General features: G+C 35.3%; 1 protein-coding gene across 3 annotated transcripts in view; it reads right to left on the bottom strand.

Moving 5' to 3' along the window:
* ZNF385D (zinc finger protein 385D) overlaps positions 1 to 21,791 on the bottom strand; it is a 410,633-nt gene that overhangs the window by 304,538 nt on the left and 84,304 nt on the right. The window lies entirely within an intron of this gene.

Here is a 21,791-nt window from a genome sequence, read left to right as displayed (position 1 = left end):
TGTCAATGGATGCTGCTACAAGAATAAAGTGTGACTACACAGGGAGAAATTCTCCTATGTGTCTTTGCACCCATTTCTACAACTCTTAGAGCAGCTGTCCCACAGAAGTCACTGCTAGTGAGCAAAAGAAAACACTTAAATTGTGATATTTATTCATACATTATTTTGAAGTTTGGTAAGGCATGAAATAATGTCACAATCACACAGGGCAGATCTTTGTGAAATAGTGCAAAACTGTGCAAGACTCCCATGAAGCCACCCACTCAGTCCTGCTGCTAGAGATCACTGGTGACGTGAGACAAGGGCAGTCTCTGCCAAGGAAGGTTATTAGATTCCTTTCTAATCAGGAGTAATGCTGGCCAGGAAGTATTAGCATATGGGTCATCCAAGGTTGTCTTTGGAGGGGCTTAAGATTTTTGCTATATAAGCCCAAGCTAGCCAAGACAGCATTTTCAAGCTGCTATCTTTTACTCCAGAAATGCATCTCCTGTTCTACAATGATTTCAAATAATATTTCAGCAATCCTTCTTCCCTTCTGTATGTTCCACATAAAGAAAAATAAAACACAAACACTAAAAGAAATACTTATTCCGTCCAGTTTTGTCATAGATTATTTGGCTTTAGATGACATGAAAACAGATGACTTTCTCCTCAAAGCAACACAGTGCTAAATTTTAGACTATCAGGCTTCTTTTGATCCTTTCAAATGATAGGACTAGAAAGTAGAACTGTTAAGCACTTCACCTGTCAAAAAAAACTAGACTTGTATTTCATTTTAATGCAGTCTGGCTGGTACCTTAATATAATACATCTGTAAATCCCCAAGAAATTCAGGTCAGCCTAGAAGAAACGCCACAAGTTACCATCTAATACAAGCACTGCTAAAAAGTCACATTTAGGAAAAAAAACCCTCTTGGTTCAGTGTTGTTGTTCACTAGTTGTAGCTATTATTATTACCTTAGGAAAAGTGGCAACATCTGACAGTACGTTCAAAAAGATAACCTGCCACAACAGATGTTTGGTTTTCAGAGAGATACAAGCTCTCCTGTGCTGTGAACAGACAATATTGCTTCCGAATAAGAACTTGTATTCCTTTGTCTTCTGACTAGCATTAAAAATAAAATCAAGAGTACTAGATCCAGAAGCTTCATTACCAATGGTAATGGTAAAGCAGCAGGGGCAGTTTCCTCAGCTGAAGCAGTATAATGCTTGTCAGAGTCAAGGCTGCATCCTACAAAGCTTGACTGTAAAATACAAACTCTGTCTGTAGTGCTGTCATTTAAACCATTTACTTACCAGAATACACAGCCCAGACTAATTATTTTGGAACTCACTGACCTATCACAGAAACATCTTATTTTGGGTGGGTTTTTTTGGATTCGTAAAGTCACATCCCTAAGATTGACTTAGAATTAATCTTACCCAGTGAGCACACTGAAGGTAGCAGAAGAAAAAACTATATTTTGCTCTCGAAACAGAATCTCCTTTAAAAGTATCATATGCTTTAAAAAGGGTTTGTCTCCAAACTGGAAGTTTACCTTAGATCACAATCTAAAAGACATATGAAGATATACAGTCCTGGTCTTTACAGCATAGCTGTAAAGCCTATTCAGAAAGTGATCTCCCCATATTTCTTGCCTTTCCAGAGGACGACTTTCCCAAGCAGTGAACTATTTAGAAATTCCTGAATGCCAAAAGAAAAATACTAGGAATATCAGATAATCTGTAAACAACAGCCTGACCAAGTTGCAAGACACAAGGGAAGAAGGATCAGTAGACCCTATTGGCAGAGCTGCCCAACCTCCTTACGGAGTCAAGAAAAGATGGATTTCACTTTATTTCCTAAGTGCTCTAATTACTATCAGTTGAATTTGCAACATCAAGAACTAATTTAACTGGCCTAATCATCACTAAATAATGAAGGTTTTTAATTGAAAATTTTATATTATTCCTTACCACAATATAAATGGAAAATAGATTGATGAAACTGTCTAAAGATATTACATTATAAAAAAGAAGAAAAAACATCTTTGTCCCCTGCTTATAATGGTAGCCAAGCACTTTTACATCTACTAGAGCATGAGAATCCTTTTCAGTCAAGCAAGAGGAATGACGCTTGTGGAACCAAAGTAGCTGCTGTAAATCTTCAAACTTCCAGAGACTTTTCCTTTTCTTGTGTACCATGCTTCTGAAGACTACAATGAAACCAATTTTTTTCTTGTGGACTTCCACCTCTGGTTAAAAGCTCATTGACACCACTGTACCATAAACGTCTAGAGAATCAGTCACTTCAAAGAAAACTACCAAAAGTCATTCTAGAAAGTAAAGAGGGGCAAATATATTACATTGTTCCAAATATAAGCAGCACCATTATCTTCAGTCAACTGTTTTTTAAGTGGCCACTGGTATTTCCTTTATATAACATCAAATGAAGGTTTCTCCTACAGAACAGAAGAGGAATTCATGCCAGGCAAAATATTTCTCTATGGATGTATAATTGCAACAAGATTATCCAATCATTAAAACCTATATATCTCTTAAGTTTGTATAATCTTTTAATCAATTAGAAAGCTTTTCTACTACCTACATATACGCATCACACATCAAACAGTAATCAAGGAGAAAGAACACTATATGACTGCTGAGGAAGTCATCACTGTACAAAAGTATTTTTAAATCTTTCAAATAAATATATGCTGAGTACAACTTTTATAGTTAATAATTTCTTTTATTTGCCAGAAGAACATACTTACATATAATTAAACCAAGGAAGTTTTATGGTAACACTCAAACTTCTGATAAACTATTGCCAGAAATAGCACTAAAACAGACTGTTAATTTTAAATTGCTGACATAAAATGTACACAAACTATTTATTTTTAAACTCAAATGCCTCACTAGACATTTGCAAAGGACATTCTTAAAATTTTATGATGACATTTTTTGATAGGCAAATATTACTAAAATGAGCAAAAAAAGGAAGTGATACTGTAAAATTAGATAGGAAGTAAATCAAAAAGTGTTTTGCTCAAACAGCTGTTACCAAATGCTTGTGGAAATACACACACTGAAGGGTGATATTAATAGCAGCTGCAGATGGTCTTAAAATCCATTCATCCATTAGAGCTAAATGGGCTACGTAAAAGTGATGATAAAAACAAACAGCAAAAAGACAGTAGCAGTCAGAGAAGCCTACTGCAACCTCAGAAGATCCTCAGAGAACAAAGCTCTCAATGGCTGACAGAAGCAAGTGGAACCGCAGCTCACTGGCATGAGCCTGATGCTTTCTTGGCATATACACTTCAGCCTCTGATGAGCTCAACTACATTTCAGAGGAGTAAAATAATTTATGAGTTTGGCTGGTATTGAAAACTTGAGTAACTTCCAGTTCATAACCCTATCTTTAAATCTTATAAATTAGGCACTCCAAGAAATGGTGTAGCTACAAATTTCCATTCTTGTTCTCAGTGGAACTACTTGTTATTTTTTGTTATGATCCTCAGCACAATGTGCATAGCATAAAATAATATTTATGCTGTAAGTTATTCTGATGAGCTAAGAGGATTCAAATGTTTGTTTTGTTGGGGTTTTTTTCCAGATAAAAAAGTGTTCTGAAGTTTAATTTGGGGTTTGTTCAGTTTGGGGAGGGAGATGCATGATTGGTTTTTTGAGGTTGATTGTTTTTTTGGTTTTTGTTTGTTCAAGTATTTTTAACAAATTAATAAGAAAATCATCAAACTAAAATTCAGAGAAAAATAAGCTTAAGCAAACAGGCAGGTATCCTCACAAACCATTCCTGTGTCAAGCTTTGGGTAAAAAAAAAAAGGTGACTATTCCATTCACAATCCTAGAAATGTATCAAAATAAGCACAGCTCTTCAGAATCTGATGACAGCAGGTCTGCTAAGAAGACAAAGTTTAATATATATTACAAGCCAAAGAATCAGAAATTATTACCAGAGGAAACGTAATAAAGGATAAAAATATTTGAACAAAAGTAAGCTTTGCAATATTGCTTTTCAAAAGATTTAATTAAATATATATTTGATTCTTGTCAGGTAGCTGTGGATAAAGAAAAAGAGGCACCACCGTTTTTGATGAAAACACTTAGACTGGTAAGTGAATTACCTGTCAGATTTGGGGCGTAAATGTCAGAAGAGAGGCATGCTATAATGACTGGAACTTGAATTAGATATCCTTCAGTCTAGTTCTGGTTGCCAGAAACTCCTTGCAAGATTTTAAGCAAGTCAGGAAGCGTGCATGTCTCATATTCCACACCTGCATTTGGGCTGGCTGAGAAGTTTTATTTAGATACTAAATATCCCCACTGGTATTACAAGTAGGTGAAAATGCCTGCTGGACTATCAGATAATTCGCCAGAGGAGAAGCTGATATAAGTCATTTCTTACAGCAGCACATTGAGTGCCTGCAGCCTCTACTTCCACAGTGCTTTCCCATAAAGTGGATGAATAAACAGTTCATAAGCAAACAACTTGAAATGTACTAAAGTTTTTTAAGTGATTTTACTGTAATCATGGGTGTAATAGAAATGTCAAGACAGCAATAAACTCGCAGTAATTAGTCATCAAAACAGGCTTCAGTTAAGTGCAGTTATTAAATGTTGGGAAAATTAATTAAGCTGAAATGCCAAATATTAAAACTAATTGACAAACAGAAACTTTTGTTTCAATCTGTAAGCTTTGCAATAAGAGAGGCAGAAATCAGGTTTCATGAAGGTTTCAAATCCTGAAGAGTAGGGCTATATCCCACTTCCTTATATTTACTTTGCAAAGGAAAGGCTGTAACATCTGGGGCCCCGAGATATTAAGACTAAATTCAATTAGTTGTGAAGGAGACTTCTCTGCACTTTAGTCCACCTGATTTTTAAATGGGCTATTCATCAGCATAAACCCCTATGATTTGCAAGTTAAATGATAGTTCAAACAAGTTTCTTTCACAGACAATTTCTCTTCATTGCTATGGTCAATTCTATTAAGAAGTGTTATTGCTAAGAAGTATGCAATTCATCAGCAACATGCAGCAATCTCCAGCAAACAAGAACTTTGTGTGACCAAAAACTGTTTTTGAAAAGAAGTCATTGAATACTCAAATGAATATTCAAAAGAATACACTGAATACTCACACTTCAAATTTATCCAAATTTTAAATTACTTTTTTTGGGGGTTTCTCTTCATTCCTCCCTGAACATTTCTATTGTTCAGTGGGTTGGGTTTTTTCAAGTTTCAGCTAGGAATATGCAGTGTGGGGACAGGTTGTTGCATACAGGCCAATATATTAGCTTCATGTTTAAATAATATAATAAAAATAGTGATTTTAAGTAATACTTTCCTGGTTACAGAAATATTGGACATTCTCTTACAAGTGCTTAACTTGGTAAGAAAAAAGAGTTAGAAAACCTCCAATGTATAAATTTACTGAGGCAGAGACATATCTAGAATTGTTGGACAGAGCTTTGGTCCCTTAAGGAGGAAAAATAAGTACATAAATATAAAGCAAGTTTCAGATTCATTGCTATTGTTTTCCTAGCGCCAGAAGGTTTTAAGTAAATCTGCTCAGGCAATCATTTACTAAATAGCTAAATAATCCATAATTAGATCATATTATGATCTGTTCTTTAGGTTATGCATATCAATAAATTAAAAAGTCCAACCTCAAGCTGATACAATCAGCAACTCCTTTCCGATGCCTGTTTTGTGCCATCATGAGAGCCCAAGACACTGGTGTGAGTCTGTCACTTCCCTTCAATGTACTCTTTGGCCCAACCTCTTTAATCTGAACTGAAAGAGGTAAATTGCCTCTCACAAGATTTGACCTGAATTCTTTTCCTAATCTCCATCTACCCAGAAGTTTTCTTATGCTATGAGTGATGATTTGAATTAAGACTCTTCCAGCACCAGGAAAGAGGGTATAACTGTGTTTGTCAAGAGTCTAATAAGCATCACAGTTTAATTAGTGCATTTATTTGTGCTTATAGTTCCACACAAGACCAAGACACACAATTAAAAAAGAAATACAAAAATCTTTCTTCTCCCAAACAATTCATCATCAATTCCTAGTAAAAATATTTTCAAAGGTAGAATTTAAAACTTTGAGCACATTTACCAGAAAATAAAGAACATTGCTCCAAACCTTTATAATAGTAATACTGAAAGTATATATAATATTATAATCAGGAAAGAAGAAATGTATCTTGCTATTATTGACCAAAAGTATTTAGTCATCTTTGATAAAATAGTACATTTATAATACCAAAACAGCAAAGCAAAGCTGAATTAGTGAAGAACAGTCAGACAATACAGTGCACAGAAAGAGGAATGATTTGTACTCTGGGGAAAGGCTCACAGAATGGAGACAGAGAAGAGAAAAAATAAAGAGAACAATGCTGGAAAGGAAAATAGGATGGGAAGAGAACAACGGAAGATGAAAAAAAAAATTATTTAAAGGATTTATCATTGGTAATACCACACATTTTTTTTCTGGATACATCTTAGCATAGTTTTCAAATTTGGGTTATTTTACAAAGGCTGGAAATACAGAACTAAAGGTCTCAGCACATTTTCTTTCAATTTCCTTCCCTTTCCCTCTCTAAGTATGCTCTCAATGAAACTGAAATGAATTCTTTGATGTGCAGAAGAGAAAATGCCAGAAGGTCAAGAGACATCTTCATTGTAACTACTTAAAAGAACACTATGTTTCTGTGTTTTATTTCACAACAACATATTTATTTAATACTAAGTTTCACTTACAGAAATGGGCCCTTCAGCATAATGACTGCAAAGCATCTACTAACTAATGGGAAAACATGCTACTGTGAGTTACTGTGTATTTACAAAACAATGTGAAATTCTACAGAATTGCACAGAATCACAAATAATCTGAGTTGAAAGGGACCCACAAGGATCATCAAGTCCAAATCTTAAGTGAATGGCCCATAAAGGGATTGGCCTATACAACCTTCCTGTTATTAGCACCATGCTCTAACCATGACCATTTACATCCAAGATTCTGGACTACAAATTCTCTAAGGAACATGAAGTAAAGTGCTGAGGGTATTTGACAAAAATCCAGGATATGTTTCAAATCCTCACACCCCATTCAGCAGGTAAGTTCAACTACGTCCCATTATAAGACTGAAAATCTGATACACTGGTGTTCTCTTTAAAGCCAGAATAAATCCTTTACTGTGGATCCTTCCTGCCCTTCCCTCACCTCCAAATAATTGCTTTTTTTAATGCTCTCTGCACCAAGAATAAATAGAGCTCAGCCTAAGCTGAAACAGAAGTCAAATACGACTGGGCTTGAATCTTCTTTTTTTTTTTCCCCCCCAGCTCATCCAGAGTTCCTGTGGTAGAGCCCATTAGCAGTGCATGAAAGCAGATAGCTCAAAGCCCACACAGTAATTCCTGGATTTAAATACAGATTGGAAATGAATATCCCGTGGATAAATGTCTGTGAAGAACACAGAAGAGAATAAGTGCTTGGGAGATTAAGAGATTTACTGTAACCTCTGTGAAAGCTGAGCATTTAAAGGGCAGGAATTCTTAATTTTTCAATCAGCAAATTTAGAGGAGCAGAGAATTACACATTATCTCAGCAACTAATTAAAACTCTCTGTATGCATGTGCACATGTTCATGCATTATTTTTATAAATCAGCAGATGTGTATTACTAACAGATTATGGGACTATTCTGGTCAGCAAAATAATATAAATGTTAGATTCCTTAATTTGTTTAAATGGTACTTTTGCTAGTTCACAAAATTATTTCAGTTGGAAAAGACCTTTCAGATAATCAAGTCCAGCAGTTCTCTGTAATGATCAAGATCTCTTGCTGAACTGAGGGCAGAGAATTCCTTCTTCTTACTAGAACAATTCATCTGCAGTGAAAGACACTTCAAACACAACTTGATTTTATAACTCTCCTCTTTTTCTTCTTGCTTCATCATTTTTACTACCTATTTCTTGTGGGAAATCTTAACCTAGAGATGTTGAGGGATTGCTATGAAAAACCTGCCAGATGTTATAACCATCTTCTTGCCTTATTCTTCCCTTTAAAGCAGGACAACTGAAAGAACACGTGTCTAAACAGCAAACAATTGTTTCACACCAAAGGCTAAATATAATAGTCACATGCCTGAAGATCTTGTTCTCCAAATAAGATCACACCATGCACAGAAAACAGCATATTCTGAACCCATCCATTGGTGATTACTCCTGCTCATGCTTTGCTGTTTCTGAAATTATGAACATTCAGGAGCTGTAACACACAAGCAAACTCTGAAGTGGACATGAGACTACAGAATACTGCACACTCACCTACTTTGCTTGAGTGCTATGCAAAAGAAAGGTTATGCAGATCTAGAAGACTCAACATTCTCTGTGACCAGAGTCACCAGCTTGCCTACCCTTCATCTGTCCCTGTCCTACATTGCTCCCTTTCAAACTGTAGCCAAGGGCAATATTCTCATAAATATCTTTGATACAGCAAATCCCCAAGGATTCTAGCAGTGGGATTCATGTAAAAAAATAAACACATTCACATTCTTACGCATCTGATCTCACCTCCCAAAGGCATTTAAAAAATCACAGATCAAGCCCCCAAGCATTTATTCAGAAAAAACCCTTGCAGAATTTGGCAATACCTTCTTCAAACACCAGTGTACTGACAGGTAAATTAAATATCCACCAGGGCTTTTCTTTTAATTGCAAAATACCAAGGATGTTAGGATCTATTCTACCTGTGGGAATATTAGGTCTTGTATGTTAACAACTGCTGAACAACGAAAACTTGTTACTTTGATCTTCATAAAGAAGAAAGGATAAAAAAAAAAAAAAAAAAAGCTGTAAACTTCTGAGCAATTCTGTAAACATCACGAAAATCCAGCTTCCAGCACTTTCAGTATTCACTGGAGGAGTTAGGAATGAAGCTGAAAGGGAGCTTCTGAAGGAATAATTTCTTTGCAATTTAGTTTGATAGAAAAGTAACATCCGAATAGCAAGGTTCACCAATAAAGAAAAGCAAGGAGGAAAAATTACTGCATAGTACAAAGTGAATCTAGACCAAAAAAAAAACCCTATAAACCTTAATTTTAATTTTTGATGCTACCAGTATTTTATGTTATTCATAGTATTACTCTAGAGTCTTCACATTCCTCCTGCCTTACATAGTGATAAGGGTAACAGAACTCCCATCCTGAGGACTGCCAACATAGCAAATATAACGTTACCATATGGTATTAAATAATTCCACACACATCATGATCTAATTAAACTAGTGATAGAAGAACAACTGATGATACTGCAACACAACAAATATGCTATGGGTCTTTTTCTACATTCTTAGGGATTTTTCTTCTAGAAGAGTACAAAGAATTAGGCATGTTTTATATTTCCAGGAGAAAATTTCCAAGACTTACCTAACATTCTATGCAAGGAAACCTGGATTCATCAGAGAAAATGTGTGATTCATTGCTCAGTACTTTAGTGTTCGGATAATATGCTAACTAAATTGGGATAAATCCTTCTTGTACTGAGCCAGGCAGAAAGGCTTTTTTTGCATTGTATCATCTTGCTATTATTTATATGGGGTAAAAAATATAACGCAGAAGTATCTTTTCTTGAAATATAGTCCCAATTATTAGGAACATTTTTTTTTTTTTAAGTTGCGTCCATGGAAACATTATTTTTAGACTCTGGTATTTGTCAACTTTTTGAATTTACGCGATACTTCCATTTTCTGCTGTTTGTAATCCACAGTTTAACTCTGAAGTCTTTAACCTGCTCAAAATCAATCAGTTCTCAGATAAGCATTTCATTTTAGTTTTCCTCAGACAAGGATTGTGAATCCTTTTCCTGGGGTTCCTTGAAGAAGAAGGAGAAAGAAATGAGAGGGTGGTAGGTCTGGAAAGAGTATTTGTTTTGTGCATATTTCTTTCACTTTGTCAGCTTGCAATGAAAGAACATTTTAACTTCCGCTGGATAATTTACACCAACGTGCCAGCGTCTGGCAGAAGGAGCCCACCATCTGAGTAGGAAATGTATGCACCAGGCATTCAAATGAATGTGACATATGAATTCTATGGAAAGTTATGCTAATTTTCTTAATGACTTCAAGATGGTCAGGAAGCAAAATACATCTTATGTTTTGTCAGATTTTCAATTACTTCAACATGCAAGACAAACAGTTCTCTCCCTTATTCTGTTGTCATCCCCACAGTTGTTCATTTATTCATTATAATAATTTTCTATAATTTTTTTTATCTCTGCAAGTTAATTCTATACTATAAAAATGAATTTTCATGTCTGAAAATTTCCCTCCAAATCATGAAAAAGCACTGATCTAGCCCCATCTGAATCATACTATCCCCTCATTAGCCAGTCTCCTCATGTCACAGCATTGATCCTCTTTCATCCTTCATAAATGAAAGTTCGCTCAGAGGTTTGTGCCTCCTGTTCACAGGGGGGTTATGAAGGGCATTGTACTACCAGAGAGAGCACTTCTCGACAGGAACCAAGGCCTTCTGAAGTGTTCCATGAGACTGAACAGTACGAGCCTAACTCACATATTGTTACAGCAAAATGGTCTAGCAGGAAGCTGCTGTTGGCCTGATTACTGCCCTTGGTATGGGTAATATGCCACCTTTTCCATAGGGCTTCTTTGGGTCACAGTGGGTGGTTTTCAGCCTTACACAACGTCAAGAGAAAAGGAGCTTTAGGCACCTCATTTTGTACACAAAATAAACAAACTGAGCACATTTCAAAATCCTGCTGAGCTCTGTGCATACATTTCTGTCAGCTTTGGTCTCAAGAATGTTGTAAAATGCTTTATTATCAAAAGAATAGAAAGGATGAAGCAGATTTCATTTATTTTTTTCCCCTCCTTGCCTTTCTGAAGAAATCATTTGATAAACTTGCCAGTTCTGCCATTTTGTGTTTGCACATGATGCTTCAGACAGCATGTTTTAATGGCATAACATCTATAGCAGGTGAACTGCAGAGCATAGGGGGTTCTGTCAGAACACATTAACCAGAAATCCTTTGGATATCCACAAAGAGTAAGTCAGGGTGACAAGTCTCTTTCTCGGTAACTTTGGGGATAGGCTAAGCTTGAGTACTCAAGCTTTCCATGATGACACTTCATAAAATACCCACAGTTAGTCAGTAAAGGAAGAAAGCACTTTGATGAAGATCATTCATCAAAGAAATTAAAAAATAGTAGATACAGAAAGAAATACATGTTTTTTACCAAAATATACCGAGGATATCTTAGTAGCACTGCATAGTAATCATAACACTCCATATTACCAGTGGAAAAAAGAAATTCTTGCATATAGGTATGATGTTTCATTAACCCTATCAACAGCTAACATAATCCTAGAGATCTGTCAAAAGTAATGACACCTATTCTTGCCAAGTGTTGGTTTATATGTGTGCAAGGCTTTCTTGAGTTTATTGAACAGAAAAATATAAAGATTTAAGAAAAGAAAAAGACCTTACATTACACTCTGAAAGAGCAGTTTCTCTGGACTATAAAATTTGCAACAGCCACGAATAAAACTGAATTAGAAGACATGCCATTCAGCTTTCCAGAGCCATTTGTTCACTTGAAATCATTGTGAATATGACTTCTGATTTGACAAAATAAACACATACTGTTTGCAGAATTCCTTTAAAAAATAAATTACTGCAGACCTTTAGGAAAAAAAAAAAAAAGAACCAAGCGACCCCTACAATTTTCCAAGATTAAAAGCTAACTGCTGACTACCATACAGGTCTCTGGGCTAATCAGTAGGTGGTATGCAAGTGTATTCCTACAAAGCACAGCACTTGAATTTTCTGCCAAACTAGCCAAGAGCTAACAAATTTCTATGCAGACTAAGAATAAACTGCTTTTTCTGAGTGAACATACATGAATGTTTTGTCAGATTTTCAATTACTTCAACATGCAAGACAAACTGCTGTACTCAGAAGCACACACATTCAAATTCGACCTGACCTCTAGTACTCTCATTAACGTGGTCAATGGATTTTGTAGGATGGGCTGTGTGCTGTATCAAAGGAATCACAAGAGAAGCATATTATTTCCCCTAGAACAGATTTACAGGTATATAACAGAGTAAACTAACCTACACTCCAAATTTCAGCCTGTCACAAAATATTTATGTATGTCATTTATAACATACATACAATCCCATAGAGATAAAATTAAGAGAGTCAATCTGTTGAAATAAACCCTTCTGGCTTGCAAAAAAAGTAAAGTGTTGGTAAAATTAAAGTGTTTCTTTCTTGAATAGTACTGAAACTTCTGTGCCAGCTATAAGCTTATTTAATTGTTCTTACTTTAGTTATAACATTGCTGGTTTCAAAATCTTTTAGAATTAATAGAAATTAATAAAAATCTTTTAATTTAAGACCAGAGAAACTTGCTACTGTTCTTGAAAGAATTTATTTCACAGTAGTAAGTGTTTAAATTCCAATGCTCTGATTCTGAATAATACATATTTTTTAAAGCTTGGCAGTTCCAGGATCTTTTCTTTGGCTTTCTCAAGCATATTTCATCTGTTTGTGGCAAGGGTCACTGACATCAAAAGAGTCGGTGATAAAATCAAATACAATACAGTGAATTACTCTGGCAATGTTTTTTTCTTGAACATTTCAAGATTTTAAAACATGAGGAGTACTCTGTTACTGATGTGTTATACTTTTGATATTAGATTTCATTGACAATTCTAAGTAGAAATATATTTCCCTCAACATGCCCAAATTAGTTTTTAATTAATCACAATTTAATTTAATAATGAGATGTGATCAGTGAGAGAATGAAACACCACACAGAACAACAACAAAAAAAATCACAAATATATTCAATATCAATTACAGGATAATTTTTTTAAGGAGTTGTTTGATCACTCCAGTGTTTACATGACAGGGTCTATTTTTTAAATCTTTAGTGGTTTACATTAAAAAATAATTTATTTTAAGAAAAAAATACTTTAAAAGGCTATTAATATTGGCCTGCCATGAAGACAAACTCTGGCTTAATACATTATTGAATTATATATCTGTTGTTCTTTACTGCATCTGGCAGCATCTGCTCTTCCCTCTGTCACCACTAATGACAGAAATAAAGGTCTAAAAACAATCCATGCATACTAGTAGCTTTGTTCCTAGATTTCCTCTTTTTAGAGGGCAGGAATTTTATTTTTATAATCTATAACTAGATAGACTGTAACATGGATCAAAAGCAGTTCTGACTGTACGCTACAGGCAATTTGATGGAAAAAATAAATATACTAAAAAAGGCTTCAACACTTTGTTTTACATCTCAGAGCCTTTCAAAGAATATAGATTTTCCTGTATTTGCTTTGCTTCTGTCAAATAACATCAGCAATCTGACACTCAAAGTGAAATTTTCTTGGTGATTTTTTCTTTTGAAACACACAGCTATGAAGAAAAAACCAAGCCTTTGGCTGTATATAATTTGCTCTTGGCTGATGTAAATTAAGCAAGTAGGCCACCGAATCTTTAAAACTGAAGTTTTGCCAGTGCATTTTCTAAAGAACCTTAGAATAATTCAGGTGGAAAGGTATTTCTGGTATGTACTTTACCCAACCTCTTACTAAAAGCAGAACTAACTTCAAGGCTAGATAAGGCTGAGTTCATGAGTTCCGAATAATCTTTGACAAAATTACTAATCAGTTGCACTCAAAATACCAAAGTGAGTACTTCTTACATTTCCAGTTTTACTTTCACTGTACTTCACTATGAATGAAATTGCTTAAAGCTCACAAAATGTTTGATCACAAAATTATTCTTCATTAACTCTCTTTTTCCACTATAACATTGTAGAATTCAGCAGCGGGAGACTACATTTTGGGTTCGGTTCTAGTTTAACAGTCTGTAAAAAGAAGCATTCAATATTGGTTTTATAATCAAAAAGTCATTATATTCCATATAATAAATTATACCATTCCCACTAGGGAGGCCTGTATTTAAAGTCATATTATCCTAACATAAAGTTTCTAGAGAAATCTTTTAAAAATATGGATTTTGATTACAGAACAAAGTATTAGTTTAGGAAGGGAGCTGCTTTGCTTCCAATTAGTGTGTCTTTCCAGCTCTCTAATTTCATATTTATGGAAAAACTGGGGGAAAATCTTGATTATGCCTATATATCTGCTGTCTGATAATGCAGACAATGTTGTCTGCATGGGTAATGCAGCCAGTCTAACCTATAAGCATTAATGCGAGAAACAAAGGAAAAGACATCATACAGACTAACTCACTCCCACTCTGGTAGAACTGTAGATTAGAACTGGGGTTACCTCGATGATTTATACTGAACCAGCATAAATGTGTGCTATCATTAATTAATTTCCTCAACAGAGCAAGGAACTTCCTTTCTTCTCTTGAAATCAACAGCAGTTTGTAATTAATTTAATTGGAGATGGTCTTAAAACTCTGATCTTGAGATATATTTCCCCTACTGAGAAACACATCAGAGGATAAAAAACTGACTACAGACTTCAGTGACATGACTGTCAGAAAGACAGTGTATTTTGAATCTGAGGAACAAAAAGTCATAAATAAGAAAAAGTCAGCATTAGTGGAATTTTTCTCGCATTTGATATTTCCTTTTTTTTTCTCCTACTCAGATATCACTCAAAAATTCTACTTCAATTCTGTAATATCCTAAAAAATAAAAAATTTAATGCTACATGAGAGATACAAAATTATCATTTTACAACCTCATTGAGGACTGTAGACCTATATTTGAAGTAACAAAACAACTCAATAAGGGAAAAGCTAGCTCATAGGAAATTAATACCAGGAAATGTTGATAAACTTAGTGCGTCGTCATGACTCATAGAAGATTTGTTGCCTACCAGATGCCAGTGTAGGAAAAAAAACCCCATCATATTAAAAGAAGACAAGTTACTGAGAAGGTCTGGAAGGAAGCCATGGTCATCATAATCTATATTGGATCTAGTGATACAAGCAGAACTAAATGGAGAGCCTGCAAAACAGGTTTCAACAGTTTATTAGCTGTACATATGACATCAAATGCCAGTGGTCTGAGAAATGAGACTGGTGCCACACTCAGGGAGAAGCAAAGAATGGCACACCAACACCTCACACAGTTCAGAAACAATACAGATGGACACAGACTACTTCCAGAGTAAATGAACCTTATCCAGATAATTTAGCATTGATTATCGATATTTTTGCTACAGATAAAACATGAAGACATCACTTGCCTAAAACATTATTAACTTTTAAAAGGAGAGACAAACCAGTTGAGATAAATAGGGTGTATGGTATGTTCTAGCCTAAAAAAATTTAAAAAAAAATAAAGGAAAACATTAAAAAAAAAAAAAAAAAAAGTTATTTTAAAGAGATTATGTTAATGCTAAGGAGAAGTGCAAAGACAAAGATGACAACTTTCCTGCTTTTTGCAAGTATATTTTAAGCATGGATTTGAGGACTAAAAGGGCAGTTATTTTTCAACATGGAAGAAAATGTTGCACACCTAGGAGCAACATAAAGTCCTAAACACATGAGGTCATAAATGCCTAAAAAGGGCAAGCCAACTGTGACATAACAACGTTTGGAACATGCAGAGCTAGAACTCTGAGTATGGAAGATTAGATGTAGAAAGAGACACACAGTGAAAGATTTCCACCCTCTAATCTGCATATAACAGCAGCCTTTGTGTGCTGTTTCAGACACCTCTAAGTACCCCATCCCCACTGTCTTCACACAGCTCCCGGGAAACCCTATCCAGGTTTAGTAAAAGGCAGCAAAGTAAGGACCCACTTCTAAAATTATTTCAGTTGTCTGACACTGATGAATTTCTTATGGACAAACATCCAAACATCGTTTGGATGAAGATAACTTCTTAAGCATCTTGCTTCGAGATGGTACCAAAAGGAGGGCACTCTATTCAGTTGGGGGTATTAAAAGAGAATCTGTGCAGTCTTATATTCAGGAAGAAAACTGAATTCTTCATAACTTTTTTCAACATGCAGTTAGAGGCTTCTTTAGACCCTGGGCAGATGTTCTTGATGGCTGAGACTACAGAGCTTAAAAAGTTTGACTCAGAATAAGCTGCCACAGCATGTTTTATTCAGTTCTTACCTAAGATGGTAGGAAAGAAAGGAGACCAAAACCATACCTCAATAAAAGATATCAGCATGTTCTTAAGTGCATTTTATGAACAATAAGGAACTTCAAAAATACTATAAGAATATTTAGACATAAATTTCTACTTATCTCCCAGACTCAGAAGAATTATCCATAATTAGTACTCACCGTTCTCAAGGCTCCTATAATTTTTTTTTATTCTGTCATGCTATTCAGTGGACCACTTACCAGGTACAGTACATGAAAACTTGTTTAACTACTACGGATTTCTCCCCCCAAATCCAAAAGAATGTTTTTGAAATTGTTAAAATATATTTTACCTATGTGACTGCATGGCATTATTGAAGTTACTCCAGATGCACTCAATAAACTTTCTCCATACCCTTCCCACAACTTGGTATAATGCCAAGCTTTACCTATAAGTGGTCTGTGTTAAAATTTAGTAATGTCCATTAGTATTCATTTATGATAGTAGACATCTAACTACAGCAAGTCCACATGGATATTTGTCCACGTGGATATTTGCACACATCTAAAGAGTCCATATTTACCATCCATTCATCCTTTCGGTATACTCACAAAGCTAAGTGGATCCTACTGTGCTTTTTGAAGGAAATATGAACATCATGCACGTGGCTGGTGTGAGCTGGCTCTATCTTGAGCTTCTTTCATTCACTTTGTGATAAAACTTTGTGTTGAACTATGATGTCATATATGGTGATATAACCTTTCTGAATATAATAAAAAAAATTCTGCAAATACAAGTGGTGCTTTAACAGCATACCTTCCTCGCAAAAGTGCTCTTAAAAGCAGAAATTGTTAACAGTTCACTAATTGGAGGAGGAACATGATGAAAAGAGACAAGTGCTTAGGAATAAGGAGGAAGATTTACATCTGAAAGCAGTAGAAGTGTTGACACACTGCCCTCAGCCAGTCCTACTTGTTCAGAGATCTCCAGCTTTGACATTTGGGAAGTATTACAGAATACCCAGAAGGAACACGCTGTGCTGCTCTACAAGATACAGGCACCTGTGACCCACAGACCAGAGGCTTAAATACGCAGAGCGTAATATGTATTGGATTTATTGTTAACTGGCCAAGAGGCTCTGCATCAGAACACAACAAAAAAAAAAAAGGAAGTTTGCAAGAGATCTGACATCACCATCTAAGAGTGTGACTGCCCCAAAGCCAACATGACAGCAGAGGGGTAAACTGTAGCAGCAGCACAGAGCCAGAAAACAACCAGCAACAAAAAAGTGCAAAGAAGCACTCTGTAAGTGGTTTAGGTAAATCATCTGGATTTCCTTCCTGCAGAACAGCAAAAAATCTGGATTTAATGCAAAAGAAAAGTTGTAAAAGATTAAATATTTTCTCTAATCAGGGTGCAAAAAATTTACTGCCTAGATATTATGGAAATTTCCATCTCAAGAGTTGTTGTGGGAAATTACATTCAACCACTGAATGAAGCTGAAAAATAGAATAAAGTGTGGGAAATAACTTTGCAAATATTTTAGTGTATATTTCAGCATAACCATAACAATCAAATTGTCATTCATTCTTAAGTAATATCTAGTGGTGAATTAAGAGATTTGCTTTTTGCAATTAGCAAGGGGGGGGGGAATTCTGATACTTTTTGCTTCTTTCTTCCATGCAATCAATGTCCTTGTTCATAGTACAAAAAAATTTTACTTCAATGAAATTTCACTGAGAAAAAAGTTATAGGTAAACATGCTAAACTGGATAGTCTTTTGTCTAGGTTATGAATTCAGAGAGCTAGATAAAGAAACTACTACCAAATGCTTCACTGGATCCTGTGTTTCAAAAGAATAAAGGTTCAGAAATCAATTTCTAAAGTGAAAGGAGTCGAATTAACTTGGTGACATTGCCCATCTCCTTCATTATTTTCCCACTTGTTATCTAATGTATTGTAGAAAGTACCGCAGAGGAAAGCAGTTTTAGGTTTTGTCCTAACCATGCCTTGTTCACTCACAACAATTCAGCATTTTACTCAAAAGGAAGTAGAGGAGAAATTCTGGTTTACATAAAATTTTAGAAATATCAGCTTTCTCACTGGTACTGCTATACACTTGCATCTGCAGTTATTTTTCCATTCTATCAGTAGAGGAATGAGGTTTGCTCCTACTGGTCAGAATGAATGATTTTCCACAAGAGATAACCTCTTTCCACAGTGTCCAAGCTGGTTATTGAAAAAAGTGGTCCAAATGTCAGCAGACCAGATAAAAACTGCATTTTGTCCTTTGTTAATCTCAAAACATACTCAAAATCTCCACTGACTTCCTTGTCACCTTGCCGCTGCATGCATGAGAGCAGAAAGGAACAAAAAATCATCAGTAAGAAGAATATACTATAGGGTGTAATCAGGAAAGTGTGAGAAGTCTTTTCAAGTGACATAAAGGGCAATTATTAGGAGGAAGGAACTCGGAAAATTGTGCTACTCCCAAGTACATACAGTTCAGTAACAGAAGTGCTGAAGTCTCACTATGTCTTGTTAAGTCATCACAAATCACTGTACCGCGTAACAACACAAGAAACATTGGGTTCACATCACTTTCGTGACTGCAGTGTGCTGTTCTGAGGCTGCTCTGCCCCAGGAAAGAACCACGTGGGTATTGTACAGTAAAGCTGCCAAGCAGACAGAGAATCGACTAGCAGAACTTTTCAGAGTATATCTGGTGAGTTATTCAAATTCAGTCCAGATACTAATAGAGAAGCAAAGAAACATTATATTTAACCCCACAATGCACATTATTTGTTAATTGTATATTTGCAGATGTTAACAGGCTTTGTGTGTAAGCAACTTACCTTCTGAAATTAGGCAGAGATATTCAGGTATAGTAAATGCTCTGTTGTTCACGTCCAGCAGATAAAAGCTACTTCACACAGTTGGAAGATGATGACTGTAGCATAACAGCTCTAATTACACAGTCCAAAGCTAATACAGCTGAGCCCCACCTCTGTTCAGCAGTCCACTGCAAATTATTTTGGAACAAGACATGGGCTTTTGTTTCATATGAATCAATCCTACATTTCTATTACCCCCTTGTGATACAGAATACACAAACTGTCCTGCTTTGTGGGAGATGAAACAAAGTGAGAAGTCACAACTCCAGTATTTTTCCCAGCCTTTCCACATAGGTTAGTCCCAAGGAAGCACTCAACGTTGCAAAGGCATATACAACTCAGAGTACAGTCTGTGCAACACTGTATTTGGAAATTGAGTCTTCTTGTGCATAGTGCAAACATTTCATTCATATGACATGAGATATAATGAATAACTATGATGACAAAACATTAAAACATTAAAAGATAATCCCATAAAGAACATTTACATGGGTTTAATTTACAACAGAATTTAGTCTCAGGAATTATTATGTCATTAACCTGGACATTGAGCATAACATCTGTCTTCTGTGACAATCACACTTCTACACAAGAAATATAATTCTCATAAAGCATCCTGCTGACATACATTGAATAAACAGTACTTTGCATGTTTAACAGTCAATGACCTTCAAAAAGCACCATTTGTATGCACATCATAAAGAGTCAAGTCACAATTTATTTAGTTATGGTCATATGTTATGCTACTAGAGCTTACTGGGGGCTCATCAACAAAACAATCATTTGTCTGAAAAACACTGCCCATATTTCAAATATAGAAGTTATGACAAAACCCATTATAGTGGAAGGACTGTCAGGTTCTGATTTCTACTTGACTTAGAAAAGGGATCTCAAACAGGGTCTCTGTTCAAAGTACAGGGAAAATGGTTACTCAAACATTCAGTTCTAATTCAGTTCTAACTTCTAGCAAGCAATACTTAATATTGGCCTCTCTTTCCTTTATAACATTTAGTTTAAAAGAACTAAACTTGGTGACATGGGAAAAATCACTTCCTTATGCTCCATCCTACCTCATTCTCAGTCGAGAGCTACTTTTGATGATACTCAAAGATCTACCAGATTTGAAAATCCTCGAGTTTCAGATAACCCCCCAAAATAACTGCACTTTGAAAGAAAGAACAAGAAAGTCAATCAGCTATTTTCTGACTGCAAATGGATGCAGCAACACATGACACAGGGATACTTTTAAGGAGGAAATAAGAAATATGCTGCTATACTGCTAGCTTGAGCCTCTCCAGAATATAAATGTTGAAGCATAATTGAAGCTCTTTGATACTAATTTCAGCATTGCTTAATTACTAATGCTTTCATTATCATGGATTAAAGTGGAAAAATGAACTGCAGAAAAACACTTTCTATCATTAGCAAACTTGTTGTGCTAATAATAACGATAACACACTTTCTCCTTAACCAAAGATAGCAATAACATTACATTGTGTTTATTTTATTTTATAAAGAATGCATTTGTGGATAACCATATTTCACCTTTAATCAATTAGGAAATCAATCTTTCTTTATGCATTTTCACAGCTCCTACTAATGATAGCAGTATTTTTCCTAAGCCTGAACACCAAACAGTGCCAAATGCTGTAGTCCTGCCACTTAAAGACAAAATTAATTATGTTATTCAATGTTATGGGGGTGTTGTTTGTTTTATTGCTTTTTTCTTTTATGGAAATGAGCAACACCTCAAACACAGAAAAGCACTCACATCGAACATACTTTGGTAATATATCAATGTTATTCCCCACTCTTAAAGCCAGGACAAAGCACAGATTATTATGATAATAATATGAAGTTCTACCTAAGGATTATTGTTTTGCATATCCTTCTGCACGGGGGGCAGGAAGCAACTCATCATGGCACAAAGTACTGCATGTGATCTGGAGAAAGAAAGTCTGAAAGTCCTAAGTACATGATATTAGGACAATCATTTCTCTGACAGAAACGGATAGAATAATGGAGTACAGCTCTGCATATGGTACAGCAAAGTTGAGTGCTATCTGTTATGAAATTGCGAAAATTATAACATAGTAATCTGCATTTTCTTGTCAGGGACTATCATTTGCTTCTACTGTCTAATCTGCTTTAGTACAAAAAGCCACAAATGTGTTTTTCTTTGAGGTGCACAATTCACTCTGATGATAGGAAAAATAATGTCACCTACTACAAAATGCTCAAAGCTGTCAATGAAATCAGTTACGATCAAAATAACCTTTGTTCCATCTCTGTTGACTTAAGTCGTGATCTTTAAACAAACTTATGCCAGCTATGGGTTGAACCCTGATTAAACAAGTTCACAGTGAAATGAATTTGGGAATGTATTTGTTCTGTGTAATGTATTTGTTTCAATTTATTTCACAACCACCTTACACTCATTAAAAGCAAACACACCCCTAACAAGTATAACCTTTCTAGTAGACTGAAATATGGCATATCACTGATTATGCTGAAAACCATCAAAATGCAAATGAAATGAGAAAGAATATGAATAAATATCATCATGTAAACAAAATATAAACCAAAAACCCTTGTAATAACAGGTAGTACACACTTAGCTATTTGCCAGACGCTCATGCTAGGGATGACCTCAAGCACTCAGAAGTCACCAAAAGCCTTTGCCTTAACTTCAAAGCATTTGTTGTCTGAATAAAAAACATTTAGACTCATATATATTGACATTAGAGCACATTGCTGCAATTCTCAG

This window comes from Myiozetetes cayanensis, unplaced genomic scaffold (genome assembly GCF_022539395.1).
Source record: "Myiozetetes cayanensis isolate MyiCay16 unplaced genomic scaffold, myiCay2020 scf1, whole genome shotgun sequence".
NCBI classification, from domain to species: domain Eukaryota; kingdom Metazoa; phylum Chordata; class Aves; order Passeriformes; family Tyrannidae; genus Myiozetetes; species Myiozetetes cayanensis.
Note: the sequence above shows the minus strand (reverse complement) of the source record. Positions and strands in the feature narration are given on the sequence as shown.